A 23,938-nucleotide genomic window follows, 5' to 3' on the forward strand; every position below is an offset into this window, starting at 1 on the left:
TTCTAGGTACTAAAAGGCACAATTTAAATTTCTACCTATATACCCTTCATACAGAAAATTATCCCTTATGCCTTGTCTGTTCAAGAGTAACTTATGAAAAAAAGTCCTGGAAGCTGTTGCCAATGAGGCTGTTGAACTTCCTTCCCATTGCAAGGACTCGCTACAACCTTCCTGAATGGTCATCTCCCAGAATTTAGTCATCCTCCCTCTGGTCACGGGGCTCACTCCTCCATGGGGCAGGCTCTGTCACTGCTCAGGAAAGCTGGCCTTGTATTCCTTGTTCTGTGCACTGGAACTAGAGGGACTTTATTTTTAAATAAATATTTATTGACCACTTAGTTATATGAGTGCCTAGCTGGTTTTATCAATACTGTATCATTTTCCCTCTCATTGTCCAATGAACTGGGCATGATAACTCAGGTTTTAGAAAAGTTAAGTGCAGCGCCCAAGGTCACTCATGTAGCAGGTGGTAGGAGCTGTGTTTTCACAGGTCTGTCCGACTCTGGGGACCTTTGTATCATACAGAAGGGGAGGAAGACTATCCTCGACCCACTCTGGGTCCTTTCTGGCTGGCTACACATTAAAATGACATGAGACCGAATAGCAGGAGAAAATCAAACACAGCTTTATAACATGTACACATGGGAGAAACCAGGGAAACTGAGTTTCTAAACAAATGGCAGAAGTTTTCACCTTAAATAGCATATTCAGGTAGACAAAGGAGGATGTTGGGGTGGGGGAGTCAGCTATGGGAGGTTACCAGAAAGCAGAGTAATCAAGAGTATGCAGATTTAAGTCCTTGCCTTCCGCACGGATAAGAGTTTCTAGAGATAAGGTCATCCCCCCTTCTTCCTGGTACAGAGAGGGAGATACATTTACAAATGGAGATTTCCCTTAAACAGAACTTTGATGAGAATGGGCTTACCAAGGACCCTCCCAGTCTATCAATAAAATAACCTAGGTAAAAAGACACATTGTGAGGTGGCCAATTCTGATCTCCCACAATAGCAATGCCAAATGCATGTATATGTACATGTGTGTATAATTATGTATAAAGGCAGGTGACAATACTAGAAGCTTTTAGAGTAATATTGGAATAAAAACTCTAAATTGTCACACCTTTTTGCTGAGCTAAACAGTTCCTTGTTCTTCATATCTTTAACAAGCTGGATGCAAAATAAAACAACAACAATAAAAATACTCCTCTCCCAGACTTACCTGGTGGAAACTGGACCACACTTTGACTGGCAGACAGCTCCCCAGTGAAAGTGTTGACTACAAGGCTGTTGGTTATTTGAAGAGAGAGCACATTTCTAACCCCACACACTCCTGCCCTAGTTCAGCCATCCAGCCTTTCTGGTGGGAGAGCAATGCAAATGGCTCCATGATAACAGCAGACATATGGCTGGAATGGAGCAGACATATGGTCAGAATCGTGCCATTTCCAGCTGAGAGAGACATAAAGATTCCATGCAGGCACACTCTGTGCTCACCCCACTCCCTATAACAGGGCCCAGGATCCTGAGCTCAGTGCAGGAGGGAGGTCACGGCTGATCCAACCACAATATAAAACTGCCCAAAGTGCAGCCCGCTTCAGAGAGGGACTGACACATCACACCCTTGGGGTAGTCTGAATCCAGTGTCAAAGGAGGTTGGAAATAATGACCCCATTTGGTTATGTTTATCCTAGTGCCAGCAATATTAGAACTATCCAGTGTACACCAGTAGAAAGAGAGAAGGAATGCCAGAAATAGCTCTTCTAGCTTATGCTAAGAACAGAAAACATTATGGGCTTTCATTCAAAGCCTAAGATGGATTTGGTACAGCTATGACATGTTTTCTCAAGCCCTAGATGGCAGTTACTTATGCTATTAGAGGCAGTGTCTCTCTAGATTTTAAAATACAACTATTCTTTTGATCTCCCAGAGTTGATTTCCCCTATTTCAGATCAAAATGTCAAGCAAACTACAGGCGAGAGAGCAATTCCAAGACTGAGATATAAGGAAACAGCCCTGTCTACAGGTAAGTGGTGGGTCCACTTTCTGGGAAATGTGCATGGTAATAACCTCTTGGGTTCTCTTGTCTGACCTGAGGTCTGGCAGGTGCTGGCATCATGGGCAGCACAGGGTCACACTAGGACATGAAAATCATGCCATCCTTCTGAGGAGAAACAGCAACCAGAAGGTCCGAATCTGAGGGTGGTAGGGCCAACTTCACAGCCTAGTTGCTAATTTTACCTGATGGCCATTCAGACAGGCAGGAACTCCTCCTTCCGTTGACCCATCCTTCCTTCCACACCACCCTTCCTCCATAACAAAGCAGCTGAAGCCCAGAACCCAATCACTGGGTTTGTAACTCTCCTACACATTCTTCCTAGCTGCATGATGTGGGGCAAGTTACAATCTCTCTGCACTTCAGCTTCTTCATTGGTAACATGGAATTAGTAACAATGGTTAAAGGGTTCTTGCAAATATTAATCAAGTTATTACATCACATGAAGTACTTAGAATGGTGCACACATTATGTACTCAACAAATGTTAGCTATTCCTTTTATTACTACTCTCTCCAAGTAACCTGTATCCGCCACATCCACATATTCTAGCAGTACCTGTTCAGTGAGCTGTTTAAGGTGTGGGTTACCAACTCTACCCACATTAAAAACATCTGTGGTATACAGAGTTCAGGCTTTCACATCTACATACATGTCAAACCAGATTTCCCTTATGATTCTTTTGGCCTCCAAGTCAATGAGGTCTTTTATGTGTCTGTCCTCTGACAAGAACATTGTCCTCACATTGTCTGAAGTCTGCGACAGCACCTTCCCTGGACTCTGCTCACCAGATTCCTACCCTAGGCCCCCACCTTCCTGCTTCTAAGCAGTGCCTTACACATAGTGGGACTACAAGACATGCTTGCTGACTTTAACTGAACTGGCTGCTCCCGCAGCTGGAGAACCGATACTAACTGCCTTGGTTCCTTGGACTTCCTGAAGGCCTGGTCTCCAAGAAGGGCCCCCTCCCCCTTAGCCCTCTCCAGGGTCTCCTCCTCTCACCTGGTTTCTGAGCCCCATAGTTCTCTCTAAACAAACATTAGCACAGTTTCAACTACTCCAGTCACATTGAGGTTTATTTTCCACCCACACAGGAGAATACATTCTCTACCTTCAAGTAGGCAGGGATTTCCTAGATAGGACACAAAAAAACACTAGCCATAAAAGACAATATTGATAAATAAGATTTCATCAAAATTTAAAAAGGCCTGTTCAACAAAAGACACCATTAAGAAAATGAACAGAAAAGCCATAGACTGAAAAAGAATATTCACAGCACATATATCTGACAAAGGACTTGAATCTGGAATATAGAAAGAACTAAAAATCATAACGGTGTAATTTTTAGAGGATAAACAATGCCATTTTTAAAAAAAGGCAAAGACGAACAGACACTTCACAGAAGAAGAAATGTGAATGACCAATTAAGCACATGAAAAAGTGCTCACTATTGCTTATGCAGAAAACACAAATTAAAACCACAATGATGCACCATTTCACACACACTAAAATGGTTAAAATGAAAAAAACAAAAACCCTGACACCACTAAATACGGAAGAGGATGCAGAGCAACTAGACCTTTCAAGCATTACATGTGGACTTTAGAGAACTATTTGGCTGTTTCTAATAAAATTAAACATACATCTACCCTTTGACCCAGCAATTCTATCTCTAGATATTTACCCAAGATAAGAGAAAACCCATGTCCACAAAAATACTTGGACAAGACCGTTCACATGAGCCTTATTCACAACTGCTCCAAACTGGAAAGAAATGTCCATCAACAGATAAATGGACAAACAAATCAGAGTATATTCATGCAATGGAATACTATTCTGCAATAACAAAGGAACAAACTACTGATACATGGATGAAGATCAAAAACATTCTGAGTGAATGAAGCCAAACAAAATATTTATATGAATTTATATGAAATTTTGAACAAGCAAGGCTAATGTATAGTGCTAGAAAGCACAAAAGTGCTTGCATGGGGCCGGTGTTTGGAGGTAGTAGTGAGGCAGAGGGGATACTAACTACAGAGGAGCGGGAGGGAGGAACTTTAGGGGGTGATGGAAATGTTCCTTATCTTGATTGGGGTAGTGGTACCCAGATGTATACATTTGTCAAAACTCATTGAACTTACCTCACACCCATTAGGATGGCTACTATAAACACACACACAGAAAATAACAAGTGTTGGTGAAGATGTGGAGAAACTGGAAGGCTTGTGTCCTGCTGGTGGGAATATAAAATGGCACAGCCACTATGGAAAACATTATGGTGGTTCCTCAAAAAATTAAAAATAGAATAAATATTGTATGAGTCAGCAATTCCACTTCTGGGTATATATTCGAAAGATATACAAGGTTGCACTGTGTTCCCTGATCCATTTTCAGAGTTACTTTAGAATCAAAGGCCCTCATGGAAATGTGAAAAGTCACTTAATTCCACATTCCTCCTTCAGAAACACCATAGGTAAACTATTCCAGGCAAGTGAGAATCTAATACAGGAACTCCAACTAGGTGATCACCCAGGAACCCCAACTAGTTGATCACAAGCTACTGGTGTTGATCTCCAGTTCTTGTCTGTTCTAGTACCAGGTATTCTCATATGTCCAACTGCCCTTGGGTCACTCCTGGCCTCTCCTTATGAATCACAAACTAAAAGCTGCCATATCCCGAGACTCAAATTCCAAGGTTGACCAGTACTCTTCATATCTTCTCTTGTCTCAGCAATCATAAGTCTTAGGGATAAAACAAGAGGAGCATCTCATCAGAAAAAAGAACCCTAAATCTAGCATCTGGTCTCTCTCGTATAGTCTTTCCCAGAGAAACTAAAATCCACTCTATCTTTCTTTACAAAATCCTTGTGATGCGGGAAGGGAATAGACAGACTGGACCCAAGTGAGAAACTAAAGTACAGGAGGGAAGGGATTTGCAGTGAGTCAGTGAGAGAGCCAGACATGTGGCAGGGCTTCCTGTTGTTTTATTTGCCTGTAGGTAGGAAAACAGGTATTATGCAGCCCAGTCCTTTCCTTACCAACACCACCACCTGTGTTTGCCCATGAGGGAAAAAACTCTCCTCCTAGATGAACAGGAAAAGCAGCTGAGTTTTCCTCCACAGATTTACACTGGTTTCAACTTTGGAGATCTGGAAGCGAGCAAAGAATAAACACTGCTCTCTTAAATGTCATATTTTATTCTGACACCTCCCACGCCCTGCAAATATGCGAGTTCTAGATCTGTGGGCAACTCCCCCTCCCCCTGGATCAGCCACACCATCAGTGGGCCAGGGCAGGGCTCTATTTCCAAATCTTTCCAGAATTCTGGCATAAGAATACAAAAAACAGAACTGTTAAAATTCTTCCACAGTGAATTTCTGATTCACATAGGGAACTTGCTATTTCTGATGAAGCCTCTCCCACCTTTTAATGAAAAACCTCATGAAGGCATGGGGAGGCAAAGGAAGAAACTCATGACAAAACCAAAAAGACTAAGACTGACATGAGATAATGGCAGTAGCTGAGAGGAACTGAAACTAACTTAAGGCAGATAGAATGTGTGTGTGTGCGTGCGCGCACGCACGCGTGTGAGTGTGATAGCGGAGATATGGGTTATACCTCCCATCAGCTCTGTCTGATGTAGGGGTCCATCCAGAAAACCCTAACCACCCACCTTAGTTGAGGATCTGTGAGATGGACCCATTACCGATCCTACTCACCCTCAAACTAGCCAAGAGGTGTTGAGGTGGAGACTGTGGTGGCAGAGTGGATGCAGGAAAAGATGACCAATGAGAAGAACCCTGGCAGAAATGCGTGCTGGGAAGTATATATACATATTTAGCTCAGAGAATCGGGCACTGGGGGTAGGAAAAGATGCCACCTTCGACAGGCAGGGGGGAACAAAGAGAAAACCAGTTAGAAACTGGGAATTGGACCAGGCACCGTACAACTTTCTCTCCTGCTTAAAGCTGATGCCTACATAACAAGGTGCACAGAGTGGGACTAAGGTATTCTGTTCACCGCGTCTTTTGACAGACACAATCTCTATATCCAAGCTGTACAATGTGGTTGTCACAAGTCACATGTGGTCACTGAGCAATTGAAATGTGGCTAGTGTGACCGAGAAACTAAACTTTTAATTTTGTTTAGTTTTAATTAAATTTAAATTTTAAAACTGAAGCAATATAAACTGTTTTTCCATAACACACAACTTTAATATTTTGGTCCTGCTACATTTCACTTTCACCATTGCATCGTGGAGTGCACATGTCAGGCGCGTTGCATCTTTTCTAGTACCACACCTAATCACATCACCAATCCAGTTGGTGTCAACAGATTTATTCACGATCAATGATATTTTCCATGCACTGATGCAACATTTTTAATGTGTTTATTTGAATATGTCTTACTGACAGCACGAGTTATAGCGGTATCTATGTAAATTGTAATTTGTCGTTAAATTTAAATACTTAATTATAACAAATTATTTTCTAGTTTGAAAAAATAATTACGGACACATTTTAAAATTTTAAATGAAGGCATGTTATTGATGTGGAATTATGTGGAGAGGCAGAAGCATTAAGACCAGCAAGTAAAGAAAAAGAGAGTGAACTGGCACGAGAGTTAGTGAATTAACACGGACAGGTGAAGTTTTAAAAGTGATATGCTTTTCATTTTAAAGTCAAATCAATTCTAAAAAAGATGAACCAGTTTTTTCAATGTGGATGCAAATATTAAAGGAAAATTATTTTTTGGTACTCAGTTCACATACTGGAAAACTTTTAAGTATGTTTGAAATACCTTGGGTACGTGAATCTATGTGAAAACTCCATTTTATGAAATCTAAATACAGATCAAGTATTTCTGATGAAAATTTAGCATTTGAATTCAGATGTTCTCAGTGTAAAATATACACCAGATTGTTAAGACTTAGTAGAAAAAGAAGACTGTAAAATATCTCACTAAAAATTTTTTATATCAATTACATGTTGAAATGATAATACTTTGGATCTATTGGGTAAAATAATCTATATTATTAAAGTTAACTTCTTCTGTCTCTTCTGACTTTTTAAAATGTCACTATTAGATTCACCCTTACATTTATGGCTCGCTTTATATTTCCATTGCATAGCACTGCTCTAGACATATTTCGCCTCGCTTAGTAATAATTAGATCTATTGTCCAGCACTTATTTTATTACATATCAGATAGTATTGTAAACACTTCACACAAATGACCAGATTAGCTCTCTTCAATCTCACAAAAAACTTGTTTATCTTCTTAGTGCTTCGTTTCCCAATTTGTTAAAAAAAAGAAACAAAACACAATATGGGCCTATAACAAAATGCTAGAGAACAAGGGAAAAGAAACAAAGCCTGGAATATTTAAAGGAAAAGCCTATCCCAGAAAATAATCCACTTAATTATTCAGAAGAAACATTCAGGGAACTCTTGGGCATCCTCAATATTTGGCAGAATAACAGCATTCTAAATAGAAGGAGAAAGATGACTAGCATAACAATATCAATTAATCCTTTGAGACTAAAGATTTTGGCTTAAATATTCCATACTCAGCACATCAACGCCAAGATTAATTTTCTATGATCACCCTTTCCTCCTTCTCTCTACTTAATCAAGTGGAAAGAGATTTTAGATTTTTAAAACACACGTGTATTTAAGAGGGCTTACCAAATCATATCTAAATATCATTCTTTTCACTACTGTTTGGTTTCAACTAAAAAAAAAAATTTTTTTTTTTTCCATAAAAAGAGAATCCTCCAGCAGGAATCCTTCTAAAAGAAACGGAGACTATCTGCAGAGATCACAGAAAATTTAATATTAGCATCTCAGGAAATCACAAAAAAGATAAAACAGAAAATACTGGTTAGCTTTTTTAAAATAACATTTTTGAATTTTAAAGAAAATAAATGTACGTGACATAAAATTTATTATTTGGTTTTATTTCTGTTTTAGCAACTCAGAATTTTATGGTGGTGGTGATGAAGCATGGACCTGGAGAGTTAGTGCTCATTTTTACCTACCACTCTCAACCTGGCCTTCCCTCCAGGTGTTACTAGCAAAATTGCCTGCTTGATCTGATAAACTTGTTTCCCAAACCCAGCAGAATGTGGGTAGAGGTAATATTTTCCATTGCAATGCTGAAAATTATGGATCTTTCCACTGCCTTTGAACAGAAAAGATTAACTTTCATAAAATTTTAGACTGTAAAGCCTTTAGCAATCGTCTATTCCCCCTTTCATTTTATTTTGTAAATTATTAAATCAACTGTAAGCACCAAAAGGACATTTTAAAACAATGTAACTTACCATCTACCTTGATCTTCTGTTTGTTCCAACCTTTGAGCACATTTGTAATCCCAGTATGTATATAATTTTGTGTTCTACTCTCTCCTCTTAATTTTCAATATTCTACACAATCACAGTATTTGTCATTTCACTAAATTTACACTCTTCCATCATATTGATATAATATATTCAATGTCCCTACTATTGGTTGTTCAGATTTTTTATACCATGACTATAATCTTCATAATTAGCTTTGTAGATGTTTTATTCTTCTTTTGATCTATTGCTTGTGATATTTGATAATTATGAATTTTTCCATTTGTTCTGCAAATTTACAAGGATATCCAAAGCCCAGCCAGCCATAAACTTGTTTATTTATTTATTTGTAATTTAATATTTAGGTCTAATATTGAACCTTATTATTGGTTTAACTTGCTTTTTTAAAATTAGTAGTAGGAACATTGAATCCTTCTCTCTTTTTTTTCTACTTGTATCCCTCTTTGTGAATTATCTGTTTGCATTTTTTGCCCATTTTTAGGATCTTGGTGCTTTACTAATACATTTATAGAAATTATGCATATATAAAATTTAATATTTTATATCTAAAATTTTATTAAGTATTTTTCCAATTTAATATTCTCCTTTTGGTATAGTCAAAATTTGGAAGGAAAATTTTAAATCATACCTATCCAAGTTTTCCTTTGTACTCCTCCCTCTTACTCAATAGTCAGAAAAGTCTGTTTTTTGGTGAAAGGTTGATAATTGTTGAGTTGGGTGTTGAATAAGAACATGGGTGTTCATTTTGCTATTCTCTCACTTGGACACATGTTGGAAAATGTTCATAATAAAAATGTTTTAAAAAAGTATCTCGGGCCAGCCCAGTGGCGTAGCAGTTAAGTGCACGTGCTCTGCTTCAGCAGCCTGCAGTTCGCAGGTTCAGATCCAGGGCGCACAGTGATGCACCACTTGTCAAGCCATGCTGTGGCGGCATCCTATATAAAAAAATCGAGGAAGATGGGCACAGATGTTAGCCCAGGACCAATCTTCCTCAGCAAAAAGAGGAGGATTGGCATCAGATGTTAGCTCAGGGCTAATCTTCCTCACCAAAAAAAAAAAAAAAGTATCTCTTTCCCATTGCTAGAAAAATCACTTTATTTTACTTCTACTAGTTTTTCTCCCACCCCTTTCATGTTCCAGTTGAGGAAACTCTTGCTCAGGAGGATAAGTAACTCACTTAGCATATGACTCATCTTGTTTCCCACCCACTAAACTCAGCCACAACCTCTTCTTTTTCAGGCACAACAAAAACACCCAAAGGCAGGGCTGTTTGGAAGGGGCTAGAATTCAATTAAAGAAAGTTTCATTGGAAGATTTCAAATAGCTAACACTTTATTCCTACAAACTTACTCCAATCCTGCCCCACCAATAAGGCATGGTAAGACCAGGGGTGTGCTGATGAACTTAACAAATGGCTCTCCAAGGAATGAAAACCCTGATCTGTAGCTATATCTTTGGTGTAAATATTTTTATCACGACCAGTTTCAAGTCACCAATGTGATGTTACTAAACTTAGTAGTTGGGAATAGGCAGGCAGTAGTACACCATTATATAGTATTTCCACCACACAGACATAATAGACATAAATAACCTCAAGAGCATATATAATAGTAAGAGGTAGCAAAATAATTAGAAAGTGATAAGTTGTTTTAAATATAACTTATTTATTTATTTACTCCTAAAATCATATAATTTAATTTTAAATAATGGCTATATTTACAATCAGCTCGCAAAACCACTGAAAATGTAATAGTCAGCTCTCCTGAGCTGATATAAGAACACAAAGTATGCTCCAGCACACCACTGGAGACAGAACAGTAATGAAAACAGGATTTTTTTTAATTGTGGTAAAATATACATAACAAAATGTATCATTTTAACCATTTTTAAGTGTAACATTCAGTGGCATTAATTACATTCACCATGTCGCACAACCATCACCACTATCCATTCCCAGAACTTTTCCATCATCCCAAACAGAAACTCTGTACCCATTAAACAATAATTGCCCATTTCCTCCTCACTCCAACCCCTGATAACCATCATTCTACTTCCTGTCTCTATGAATTTGACTATTCTGGGTACCTCATACATGTGGAATCGTATAACATCTGTCCTTTTGTTTCTGGATTATTTCACTTAGCATAATGTTCTCAAGGTTCATCCATGTTTGAGCATATATCAGAACTTCATTCCTTTTTAAGGTGAAAGTGGGATTTTAAGACCAACATTTAGGGCCACCTTTGCTGCCCAGACAACCATGCTTGGTCTGGAGGACGGGTGTGTGGATGTCACTATACCTTCTCACTTCTCAGGAATAAGCCTAGCCCAGATTCACGGAAGTACAGAAGACCCAGGAATCCTGTCCACTTAAAGCACAGCCCCAGTGGAGAGGCACCTTTAATAGGGAGCACAAAAGAACCTAGACAGGGTAGAATATGCCACGCTCATGATTACAATCTCACTATGTTTATCTTTTCAATAAATCCAGACCAGTGTTTCAACTTAAAAGAAGTTCACACAACTCAGTAGTTGTGCAAGTGTGGTCCCCTGACCAAGAGCATCATTATCAACTGGGAACTTGTTAAAAGGGCAAATTCTCCAGCCCAACCCCAGACCCACAGAATCCAAAACTCAGAAGTGGGGCCCAGTAACTTGCTTTTTAAGAAGCCCTCCGGGTGATTCTGATGCATTCTCAAATTTGAGAACCACTGCTCTACGATGATTCCAGATTCCAACTATTGATGCCAAAAAAGGCCCTCAAACCACCCCATGGGCATTTCATAAGTGTAGATTCTCATTCATAATCTTACATTAAGTATAAGGGAATGGAGGAAGAAAAAGGAGAAATTAGATTAACAGATGGGGGGAATCAGAACATTAACTTTTTAAAATATCTGCATAAATATGACTCAGCAAATGTGTTTGCCAAAGATTATTTAAACAGTAGAGCTCTCGAAGCCATCCACTGCAAACATGCATTACTCCCGGTGGGCCTGATCTGTTATTTTAGGAAATCTGTGAAATTCCACATTCAACTCTCTTGCCACACGCGAGTGCTGGCGTAGGCTGTGAAGGAGAGCATTCAGCGCTGGAGATAAGAGGCTGGGAATCCAGACAGTGTCCGGGGCTATGGCTTCAAAGGGATCCTAATTAATACAGAGAGCAGAGCACCTAGCACGGTATCTGGGAACAGTTCTCAAACTTTAGTGTGCATAAAATCACCAGGGGAATGTTTAGAAATACAGATTTGGGGGATGCTAGGCTCCAGAGCTTGAGTCAGTAACTCCTGGGTGGGGCCCAGAGACTCTATTTAATCCAATTTCAATAAGCAGCCCCAGTTATTCTCCTCACACCCAGTTCCAGGCCCTGATTCTCATGCAGAGAGTCCCTGCTTGAGAGCCCAGCTCCAAAACTGCCACTCACGGTGTGTGCAGGCACTCAGTCTTACTTAAATATTTATTTTGCCCCTACCAGGTACTAGGCATTGTCAGAGTAACAGAGATGGAAGAGACATGACCTTGCTCTCAAGGGGCATGTAAGCTAATAAGAGAAACAAAACAGGTATGTAACGAATCCAGTGACAAAGCAGCATGCGGTAACTATCATCAGAGTTGCAAGATCAGGGGAGACGACAGATTAAGTCCCTTCTACACTCCACAGAGTAAAGAGCTCTCATTTGACTAAGGCTTAGAAGGACAGACAGAATTTCAATAGGGAAAGACTTTCGGGCAGAGAACAGTAAAAATGAAGCCTCAGCTACGATTATGAATGGTAAGACTTACTTGGAAAATAATAGTAGCTCGTGTGGAGTTGGGCTGGAGCTTAAGGACATGAAGAGAGCAGTGGGAGACAAAGAAGGGGAAAGAAATTTTCAAAAGTGGGTCATTTTGTGGCAGGCCAGGCTTGGAGGTTGGACTAAACTTTCCAGGCCACAGGCAATCGTACATTCATTCAGCACACCTTCGGTGAGCACCCACTGTGTGCTAGGCCAGAGGATGGGGGCGGTGTGGTCCTCGCCCTCAGAGGAGCACAAAGCTGAGAGGAGGACAGGCCTGTGATGAGACCCAATAAGGTGTGAACATTCCTGGGATGGGGGATTCGCAGAGACAGGGGCACACAGTGAGGCCCCTCACCCAGATTCAGTCAGTCAGGGAAGGAGACTGTCCAAGCTGAACGTTGAAGAGTTGCCAGGTGTAGGACAGGGCAGCAGGGAGTCTTGTTTCTCAAGGCTGAATCTCTGCCTTGATTTCCTTCCTGGTACCCAGCACTTCCATTTTATTCAAAAACATTTATTACATAACTGTGCTAAGCACTGGAGCAGATGCAAAAGAAAATAGGGATTTATAATCCAGGCCAGTAGCTCTTACTCGGGGATCCTTGGACTCTCTAGGATCTCACTCAACAGTGACTGGTCCTGTCTCCCACAGGCCTACAGAATGACCTTAATTTCTGAGGACCCTCCCACTTTGCCCTCTGAGACTAGCCCTGCTCTGACCACCATGCCACTCCTCCAGTGTGCCTGGTCTTGCTTTCTCATCCCCATGCCTGTGCATAAGCCCTTCTCCTATGCCACCTCCAGGAAGCCTTCTCTGACCACCCATGATGGAGTTAGGTGCACCTCCTCTGTTATTCCATGGGTAGTTTGTGCATAAAGTATCAAATCACTTATCACGCAGTCCTTTGATCTTTGTATTGCCGATTTACTTGTTTATCTTCCTAAGGATGGGGTCTCTCTATTTTATCCTTGAATCTCTAGTGTCTGTCACATTATATAATAAATAAATGAACCACTTGTCAGGGACTGCTGACTTTGTGCCTGGTACCTGAAGACCCTTCCTCAAGGCACTGAGCTGCCTCTCCTGCCTTTAGATGCTACCCCAAGACTTGATCCCACAGGGATGGGCCCCCAGAATCTGGACACAGCACATCGTCCTGGTTCGATGTCTGCTCTCCACTCCTCACCTATCAGCTGGGACCCCCTGGATACTTAGAACGACCCAAGTCAACATCAAGTTCATTCTGGACAAGTGGTTTGGACACAGACTCTACCTCTTCCCCTCTGAGAGAGTCCAGTCCCATAGTCAGCTTAACCTCCCAGCCCCGCCTTTTCAGGCTGATTCCCCACTTTTAACCCATTATACAGTATAACAGAGGGTAGAGCACAGGCTATAGAGTCAGAGTGCCCGCTTCAAGTCCTGGCCCTACCACTTGCTAGTATGTGATCTCGTGCAAATTACTCAACCACTTTGTGCCTCAGTTTCCTCATCTGTAAAATGGGGATGATATTAGTAGCACCCACCTAATATGGGTGAAAATTAAAAAAAAAAAAATAACATTCCATGTGTTTGGGACAGGGTCAAGCTCACAGGAAACACTTGGTTGAACATTAGCTATTCATACCTGTGGCACAGAGGTTCCAGCATGCAGAGAGGCAGAGCCCTCACAGACTAAGGCACAGTCTGGCTGAAGAAGGAGGTCCAGGCTCTGCAGCCAAGGCCAGGCCCCTCAGTGCCCATGACCTGCTATCACTGCCAGAACTTTCTCTGACAAAGGGCCCTGCCCCAGCAAGTCTATCTAGTCTACAGGCCATGACGTATCCCCCACCTCCTCTCTCTGCTTCTGCAGCTGAAGACACATGGAACCAGACCATTTACATACAGAGCTTTCCCCACCATGCAATTCAAGGCACCTTACATAATTTTTGGAACAGCTGAAGTATAGCCAAATGAATAAATAACCCAACTGAAATGTATGACAAGAATAAACGATTGCTACTTCATCTCATACGAAATGGAAGCATAACTGTATGTTAGCTCTTTGTATACAAATAAGAAAGTATACGATTATATATTAATGTTGAGGTTGGAAAATTTGATAATTATACATTCTTCATTTCTGTCTCATTCTCTCTCTTCACAAACAGTGCTAAACGGTCAGGTAATATCTGTAACTCACTTTGTTAAAAAAGTGACAATACAAAAACATGGTAAAAAAATTCAAATAGCACAAAAAGTACAAAAGCACAAAATAGTACAAGTAGTACAAAAACATATATAGTGATAAGTCTGTAAGAACTTCACGCCCCCGCCAGCAGCAACCACTCTTATAATCTTCCTGTGTATCCTTTCAGAAGTTTTTAATGCATTAACAAGTATGTAGGAATATAAACAGCCCCCATCATTCTTATATACAGAAATGGTAGCATATCATGCAAAGCTGTATTTTGGGATTTTTTTCACATATCTTCAATATCATCCTATATCTGTTCCTGTCGAGCTACATCACTTTTTAAAAGCTGCACGGTATTGCACTGAAGGCATGTTTCATAATTTAACCAGTCCCCTTACCGACAGATATTTAGGTCATTTCCAATCTTCTGCTGCTACAAACAAGGCTGCAATGTATACATCCTTGTACACATGTCTCTACACACATGTCCAAGTATATCCTTAAGATAAATTCCTAGAATTCAAATTGCCAGAACAAAGGTAAATGCATTTTTTTACTTTGACAGACACTGCCAAATTTCAGGGCAATTCTTAACATGACGTCTACATACCTGCTACGTATCCATGACTGGGTTTAGAAGGGTGTCCGTACACCTCTGAAGTTGTATGAAAAATGTCAAATATGTGTTTATTTTTCTCGAGAGAGGATTCACGGCTTTAATCAGATTCTCAAACGGGTCGGTGACTCTAACAAAGACGAGAACTACTGAGTCAACAGGTCATTGTACAGCTTCAAAAAGCAGGAAGGGCAGAAGCTGAAGGTAAGCAGGACCCAGAAAATGCCTTCCTGAGGCCCCTGGAGAGGAGTGAGAGGGAAGATGCTGGGGGCTCGTTATACTACTGGGCTTGTATTCATAGGACCTCCTCCAGGCAAGATGGGTCAATTACATAGAAAGCAGGAGAACTTGTTCCCACTCCCCACAGGGCCCCTCTACGCTAGCTTCTGGTAATAATTTAACGCTACCTCTTGGGAGAGGGGAGGAGAGTACCTTAACCCTGAGGAAGGAAGCCACAGCAACTGGGCAGGGAGGTCTTTCTGACGACTTGACAAAAGTCCACTTGTGGGGCCTCCTGCTCTGTTACAAGTCAGGCTGCTCATGCTGTGTTATACCTAGGCCTTAAAGGGTTAACAGTGTTGAGGGGGAAAGGTGAAGGTCTTTTCCAGAAAAATTTACAGTCTGGCTTTTAGCTTCGATTTATCCCTGAGGCTGATTGTGGATAAAACATTTACTCTGGGTTTTATGTCTAGCAGTCCAGACCAAGAAGCAGTACGGCAATCTACTGACCTCAAACATCTTGAACCTTTAAAAAGAACTCTTCAAAGGCAGTGGTTCAGGTTCCCATAGCTCTCAGTTCAGCTCAAACACAACTGAACACTACAAGTTACTCCCAATAAAAAAAACAACAGGCCTTAGACGGAAATCCTAAATTCCTAGGGAAATTAATCTCTTTTTTTTGGTTTAAGTATATTGTGAAATGATTATCACAACAGGTTCCGCTAACATCCATCATCTCATATAGATACAATAAAAAGAAAAGGAAGAGGAAAAGAAAAAAAACAAGGTTCTCCTTTGAGGAGAACTCTTAGGATTTACTCTCTTGACATCTTTCCTATATGTCACACAGCAGTGTTACCTATGGTCTTCATGTTATAACTATATCCCTAGTACTTACTTATCTTAGGGAAATTAATCTTAATTGAAACTGAGAAGGATTACTATATTAAGTTTAACAACATAAAAAACCTTTAGTCGGAGCTTCATGTTGGTCTAGAAGTGTTAAGCACTGTAAAACTATAGGGTGAATTTGATATGATAGGTGTAATAAAGAGCTATCCTTGTGAATGGGGACAATTTCAGCATTAAGCACATTTCCTAGAGTTTATAGTATACGGACAGGCCTAAGTTCCCTTAAGTCCTATGTTTTTATTAATGCTTATTCAATTTATCAGGCATGCATATATTCCTATAACTGTTTCTAAAGCTTAGTTTCTCAAAGAAAGGGCCAAGAAACACCTGAATTACAATCATCCAGGGAGCCTATTAAATATTCAGATTCCTGGGTGCCACCCTGTCATACTGGATCAGAATTTTGGGGAGTGGGGCAAGATTCTGGATGTTGTTCAAGCTTACTGGGGGATTTTGATAGACCCTGAAGTCTGGGAACTATGGCTTTAGAAGTCATCTTAGTTTAACCTTCTATCCTTCACAGCTCCAACAAAAAGGAGCTGTGGGGCCTCTGCTTAGACACCTCTGGTGAGAAAGCTCTCGCCAACTCCAAGGCCACCTACCCTATGGGTTTCAAAAGCAATTTCCTTAAATTTAACCAGAACTCACCATCCAAAAAACTCCTACCCAGCTCTGCCCAAAGCCACAAGGAGTAAATTTATTCCCTCGTCCACATGCCAAGCCCTTCAAGAATTTAGGGCCCTAACATAATGTTATAAACCAATGTTACCGCAATAAAATAAACAACTTAGGGCCCTTAACATGAGTTCCCACACCCACTGCAATCTTCCCTTTCTAGTTGAAACGGCTCCATTTCTTTCAATCATATCTCACACGTCAGCTTGACAAGAAGAAAGTTGAAGAGGAAAAGGAAAACATTCAGTCAAGATTTAGTTAATAAGCCAGGAAGCCACAAATCTAAATCCCAAATCACTATGAACCAAGCGCTGACGGAGCCACAGTAGGACAGAGAGAATAAATCTGTTTACAGGTGGTCTGACCTTGACCAAGGACCACAATTTGGAGCCTTGGGATCCTCATCTGTAAAACAAGGATAATAACCCCGCTTCTGGTTGAAATAAAGATTAAATGAGTAACCTAGGGTGATTGTCATTCAAAGTCCCTCCAGGGAGGCCATTCCTGCATCTATCAAACTGCCTCCATAAGTAGCCCTAACTCAAGGGCTAGGTTTGGGCCAAATCGCAGCCCAAAACCCAAGCAAAATTGTTTGAAGTTTCTTGTTTTATATTAAAAAGGTATCTAAATTTTGAATTCTACTCCAAAATACATCTGTGACTGTTTTAATACAAAAGTGTTTTTTCCTCAAATATCTGGATAAAACTGACACCCAAGGAAAATCCCCCCCTTGTTTATTCTGAAGCTTCAGGTATTCACAGGCACACAGTCTACCATCTCAAGTGCCTGCCACTCACCTCCATCTCCCCTGGAGAAGAGCAGGCTTAGTCTACAAGCAGATGGGCAAGATCGGGTAAACAAATGAGTGTTAGACATAAGCAAAGAAATGGGCCACAGGTTATGAGTCTGGGGATGACCACGAGTCTCTCCTCAGATGCTGAGGGCTGCTATGCTCCAACTTGACTGTGCATGTTACTCTCTAACTTGCTTTCAGAGAAAAATTATCCCCAACCAAATGCAAGAACATCTAGGAGGGAAATTCACAGACCCCTTGATCTAGCAGTTGTGTGTTTGGGCATGCTCGTGTATATGTGTGTATGGGTGCGTGCGTATGTCCCCAAAGCAACAGAAATCTGACCTGAGCTGAATGTAGGGGATCTGGCCTTGGCCACACGGGGCTCTGGGAAGAAAGCAGGTCTTGGGCAGCCATGGTAACCCATTTTCTCATTCCTGTCCCCTTCCTCTCCTGCTTGCCCTTCCATCTCTCTGTCATCTGAGAATTCCCTGGCAACTAAAGAGCTAGGGTTTGGCCATCAGCAGTTACAATCTGTCCACTGTATCCGCGGCTCTGCAGCCGCAGATTCAACCAACCGCAGATCCAAAGGCCTACAATGGTTGCGCCTGTACTGAACACATATAGACTTGTTTTTCTTGTCATTATTCCCTAAATAATACAGTATAACAACCATTTACATGGCATCTACATTGTGTTAGGTATTACAGGTAATCTAGAGATGATTTAACGTACATGGGAGGATATGCATAGGTTATATGCAAATATTACGTCATTTTATACAAGGGATTTGAGCATCCACGGATTTTGGTATCCGTGGGGGTCCTGGAACGAATCCCGCCAAGATATTGAGGGACCACTGTACTTGCAATATAAGGAGGAGGTAGAGAGTTCTAGAACTGATGGGCAGTGAGATGAATAATTTGGAGGAGGACACCCTATCCGTTCTTCCCAGTCAGCTGGAGTGAGCAAATGCCCATTTTCCATAAATGGTGGGGGTTAATCAGGACTCACAATGCTCCCAACAGCTCAGAGAAGACTTGCATCAACTTGGGGAGCACTTAAAATTGGGCCGACTCTTGAAAAGCAATAACCTCCTTGGTCCCAAAGTCTCCAGCTGGTCAAAGCCATGACAAAAGAATGAGACTGTGCCACTGGTAGACTCAAGTCAAGGACTTCATAATCACAGGCTCCCATGCGCCAAGCATTGTACTGAAAGCATTAGATACATAAGAAGGAGAGAAAGGATAAGAAACTAGGAGGAAGCAGTAAGTTTCTTAAAAGGAGCAAAGAAAGAATTTAAAAGTAAAACAGTTAAAAAGAAAACTCAAGGGAGCCAGCCCAGTGGCATAGTGGTTAAGTTCCGGCGCTCCACTTCCACAGGCTGGGGTTTGGAGGTTCGGTTCCGGGATACAGACTTACGCTCCACTTGTCAAGCCCTGCTGTGGCGGCATCCCATATAAAGTAGAGAAGATGGGCACGGGATGTTAGCCCAGGGCCAGTCTTCCTCAGCAGAAAGAGGAGGATTGGCAACGGATATTAGCTCAGGGCTGATCTTCCTCACAAAAAAAGAAAAAGAAAGAAAACTTAGGTGTTAGTCTGAGTCAGCTCCAGGGAATATGAACTCAATCCTTCTTTAATTTTTAAAGTTTTATTGAGGTCACGTTGGTTTATAACACTATATAAATTTCAGGTGTGCATCATTATTTCTGTGTAGACTACACCATGTTCACCACCCAAAGACTAATTACCATTAGTCATGGTACACATGTGCCCTATCACCTCTTTCACCCTCCCCCCTCCCCTCTACCCCCTCCCCCCTCTAACCAGCAATCTAATCTGTGTCTATGTGTTTGTTTGTTGTTGTTTTTACCTTCCACATATGAGTGAAATTCTTTCTTCTTAATGCCGAAACCCTTCTTAATGCCAGAAACAGTGTTTCCGGCACGAGAACTCAATAAGGAGCTGCTCTGGTCTCTAACTACTCTACGTCCTGAGTATAAGAGGCTCTGGAGGGCCTTTTCGACGGTGCCAGTGGATAAAAGCCGGGCTTGCCTCTTGCCCACTGCAAGCGAGTCTCGGGCCCGCCGGCTGGGCTCCACCCTGTGGCCGCCCGGGCCCCGCCCGAAGGCCGGCGACGGGCACCCCCTCCTCGGCCCGGCGCAGAGCCGGCCATCCCCGCGAGGCGCTCCGGGGCTGCCGCGCCCCCTTCCCGAAGCCCAGGACCCCCGGCCCCGGGCGCCCTTACCGCTCGTGCCGAGAAGGGACTGCCCTCGTCCTCTGCGGCCACGGAGGTCACACCCTCGTCGGGGCCGGGCAGCGGGTCTTATTCCAGGCGGACCCGCCCCACTTCGGGGTGGAGACTGAGCCGAGTTCCTGGTCGTCCCTCTGCCCACGGGACCGGAAAATCCTCCGCGGACGAAGCGCACCTGGAGCCGGGGGCCGGGACCGTGCGCCGGGCGCCCAGGGAGGGGCCGGCCTCGCCCCCAGGCGGGGAGCTGCGCCGGGCACGTGCCCGCGCCCCGGGCGGCGGCCAGTCCGGCTCTGCCGGCTCCCCGCCTCGTGCCCGCCCGGATCGCACAGCCCGCCCGGCACCGCCCAGCCCCGCTCCTGCCCCCGCAGAGCCGGAGCAGCTGGACTCTCCGGTCTCCGGTGCCCGGGCGCCCCCACACCGTCGGAGGTCCAAGCCCTCGGGCCTTGCCTGCGCCCGCGAGTCCACGCTTCCTCCCGGGAAACGGCACTTACTCTCTCAACGTCAGGACTCACGCCGAGCCTGTGGCCGGGAAAGTGGAAAGTCAAATCAGGATGGCACATTGCGTTTCCCTCTTGCACAATAAAGCATGCATTCCGAAAAGTTCCCAGCAGTTCCTCATCTCCCTTGAGGAAAACTGCTTTCCCTTTCCTTGGGGAAGCCTTTGGGAATGGGAGTTAGGAGCAGCCCCGGATCTTTCTCTCTTCACCTGTAAATTACCAGGGTGTGGCGCTGGTCAGTAGCTCCCGGGTTCGGCCTTGGTGCAGCGCTCGCCTCTTGTAATACAGTTTTGTGTGTTCCTATCCGCTTTCCCGACTGAACACAAGCCTGTTGACCGCACCAACTGAGTCTAAGGCGTCTTCGCACCCGCGCGCAGTACCATTTCGGGCACATGGTGGGTGCTCAGTGAATGCTTGCAGAATGAATCCGTTGAGTCTACAGGCAAATTCCGGTTTTATTTAACAAAGTATAGGTAGCTTTGGGGACTGTGTTTGCTATCCAGCAGACCAAAATCCAAGTGACTATTAGCACCCTTAAAGCTGGAGAGGTAACATGAAATTATTTCATTAAGATGTAGCTGGGGCCGGCTGGTGGCCTAGCGGTTAAGTTCCCGCACTCCACTTCAGTGGCGCGGGGTTCGCGGGTTCGGATCCCAGCGCGGTGCCACGAACTGCTTGTCAAGCCATGCTGTGGCGGTGTCCCATATAAAGTAGAGGAAGATGGGCACGGATGTTAGCTCAGGGCTAATGTTCCTTACACACACACACACACACACACACACACACACAAAGATGTAGCTAAAGGCGGTGGTTTAACACGGTTAAGAGCAAGGATCAGACTGATGCAGATTCTAGACCTGGGTCTGCCCCTTTTCTCTGCTTCGTAACTTAAAGGCCCTGAGATTCAGTTTATGAACTAACCTGGAGGAAACAAAATTAACAAGACAAACAGTACAAAAAGAAGGAAATAAGGATAATACATTTCCTCAGAGAGATTAGAGAAACTATTGCATCCCTTAAAAAATAACTATTAGGCTACCCTAAAAAAATAAAAGGTTAGGAATGGGGCAGATGCTGTTAGCACCCTTCCGAGCACCTTTACTAGGAGGGTGCGCCCAACTCACAGATGCCCCCTTCTCCCCATAACTGCCCTCAGACCAGGTTGAGAGGCCACAGTGAGACGCCAACTTTTACGGAGTACCAAAGATCAGGAACAAACCTGTGATGCCCTTCATATTGGGGAGCTGCCTGGGGCTAGGCTCAGGCTGCATTTCAGGGGAAACCACAGCTTTGCTTGGCTTCCTCCTCTGCGCTTACTTCTCTCACTTACTCACGGGTTTCTCCTGAGAATCCTCCCTCACTAAGGCACTTGCACAGGAATCCCTTTCTTACGCTCTGCTTCTGGGGAATCTGATCTAACACAGAGTATTTTAAAAATTAATGTAAGTGTTGAAATGAAAGACTCAAGGGAGCCTTTGCATTCAAGCGAGCAGGATGAACACATGCACTTGCCTCAGCTCCGTCTTGAAATCCAACTCAAGCAATAGGAGATTTTTTTTTAAATCTCACAAGAACAAGAGAACAAGACAGGAAAAATAACAAAACTTTGGAAACTGGAAAGCAGATAGACAGGTAAGAATTGACTTAGACCTGAGAAAACTGACTCTGCAGCCAGAGTAGAGAAAGCTGAGAAGCAACACGATACTGTAGACTTTCTCAGGATAGGCAGGAAACTGCTGCCCCAGGTGCTTCTGAAAGTGGGTATATAGTTAAGACTAAAAACAGGAGGATTTTTTGTAAGTCGGTACAGGAAGCAGTCTCCTCCACCCGCTTCCCAAAACTGCACGGCTGCCACTGCCCCTCTCCCACTTGGGCAGAAGATTGGAAACGTAGTCTCTGGACGGGATAAAGCAGAGGATCTCTGGAACGGGGCACACCGGGTGTAGACAAGATGTTCCGGTTATCTGAGGCTGCTAACTAACTACCCCAAAACTTGGTGACTTAAAACAATGACTATTTTATTATATCTCATGGTTTTGTGGGTCTAAATTTGGATTACGCTTGGCTGGGCAATTCTGTTCCACGTGGCATCAGCAAAGGTCACTTGGTGGTATTCAGCTGGTAGATGGGCCAGTCTGGAGGATTCACTCACATGTCTGGCACCATGGCAAGGGTAGCTGGAAGGCTGGTCTCAGCTGGCACTGTGGACCAGAGCACCTATACATGCTCCCTCCACATGGCAGTCTAACGGTAGTCAGGTTTCCTACATGGAGGCTCAGGGCTCCCAGAAAGGATACTCCAAGAGATCCAGGCAGAAGTTACTAGGCTTCTTATTATCTAGGCTTGGAAGCGCCTAAGCGTTATTTCTGTTGCATCGCATAGCTCATACAAGTGACTAAGGCCAGCCCAGATTCAAGGGAAGGGGGATTAGGCTCCATCTCCTAATGGTGAACTAGAAAAAAAATTGCAGCCACCTTTATCTGCCACACACGGCTAATGGAACTGTACTGACATTGAAGGTCTGTCTGAAACTTAATATGATGAATATTGAGCTGCTCAGTGTTCTTCCTTCACTTGGCTCCTAAAACACTGGCAGCCAAAATGGGGAGTTTGAATATTCTCCTTAGGGGAAAAGTAGAGACCTAAAGAGACTGTCATCAGTTACTTAATGAAACTGAGCAACTCTCCGTAGGCAGGCCCCACCCACTTACATCTACACACAGAGCTCCCAGGTGGCATGTGATATTTTACTCGTAGGGTTGCTAGGTAAAATACAGAACACCTGGTTAAATTGGAATTTCAGATAAAGAAATAATTTTTTTTACTAAAGTATAAAATATTGATATACTATAAGTATGTCCTAAATATTTCACAAAACATATTCATCCAAAAAATTTTTTGTTGTTTATCTAGAATTCAAATTTAACTAGCTGTCCTGTTTTGTTTTGTTGTATTTTGTTTTGCTGAATCTGGTATTCTTTTTTTTTTTTTTTGTGAGGAAGATCAGCCCTGAGCTAACACCCATGCCAATCCTCCACTTTTTGCTGAGGAAGACTGGCCCTGAGCTAGCATCTATTGCCAATCCTCCTCCTTTTTTTTCCCTTTTTCTCCCCAAAGCCCCAGTAGATAGTTGTATGTCATAGCTGCACATCGTCCTAGTTGCTGTACGTGGGACGCGGCCTCAGCACTGCAGGACAAGCGGTGCATCGGTGCATGCCCGGATCCTAACCCCGGCCACCAGTAGCGAAGCGTGGGCACTTAACTTCTAAGCCACAGGGCCGGCCCCATGCTGAGTCTGGTATTCTTAAATAAGAGCAGACAGCCGAAAGTCATCAGAATTTAAGGGAGGGATCAGAAATGAAACATAGAACAGGAAAAAGGAAACTTGGAAGAAACACATTACATGAAGAGAAAAAAACTTTGAAAAATCTATTACCTCCTTTGAGAAATAAAGATAGATTAAAATAGAATAAAAATAGAATAGAGTATCTAAAAAATGAACACTCAGAGAACTAAACACAGCTCTTTAAAATTAAAAATATGATAGAGTGGCTGGAAGATAAAGTTGAGGAAATATCCTAGAATGTATACATAAAAGGCAAAAA

General features: G+C 42.7%; 1 protein-coding gene across 3 annotated transcripts in view; it reads right to left on the bottom strand.

Moving 5' to 3' along the window:
* The window catches only part of ANXA4 (annexin A4), a 63,903-nt gene extending 43,426 nt beyond the window's left edge, over positions 1-20,477 (bottom strand). The window contains exon 1 of one of the 3 annotated variants that reach the window (XM_087436624.1): positions 20,328-20,477. The gene's annotated coding sequence lies outside the window, so the exon portion shown is untranslated. Of the gene's footprint in view, positions 1-19,004; positions 19,118-19,830; positions 20,061-20,327 lie in introns of those variants that run through there. The other 2 variants (XM_014791445.2, XM_087436625.1) reach the window with 2 other exon arrangements.
* Between the last annotated feature and the right edge of the window lie 3,461 nt (positions 20,478-23,938).

The sequence above is a fragment of the Ceratotherium simum genome, chromosome 11 (genome assembly GCF_057802395.1).
Source record: "Ceratotherium simum simum isolate JZ-2026a chromosome 11, ASM5780239v1, whole genome shotgun sequence".
NCBI classification, from domain to species: Eukaryota; Metazoa; Chordata; class Mammalia; order Perissodactyla; family Rhinocerotidae; genus Ceratotherium; species Ceratotherium simum.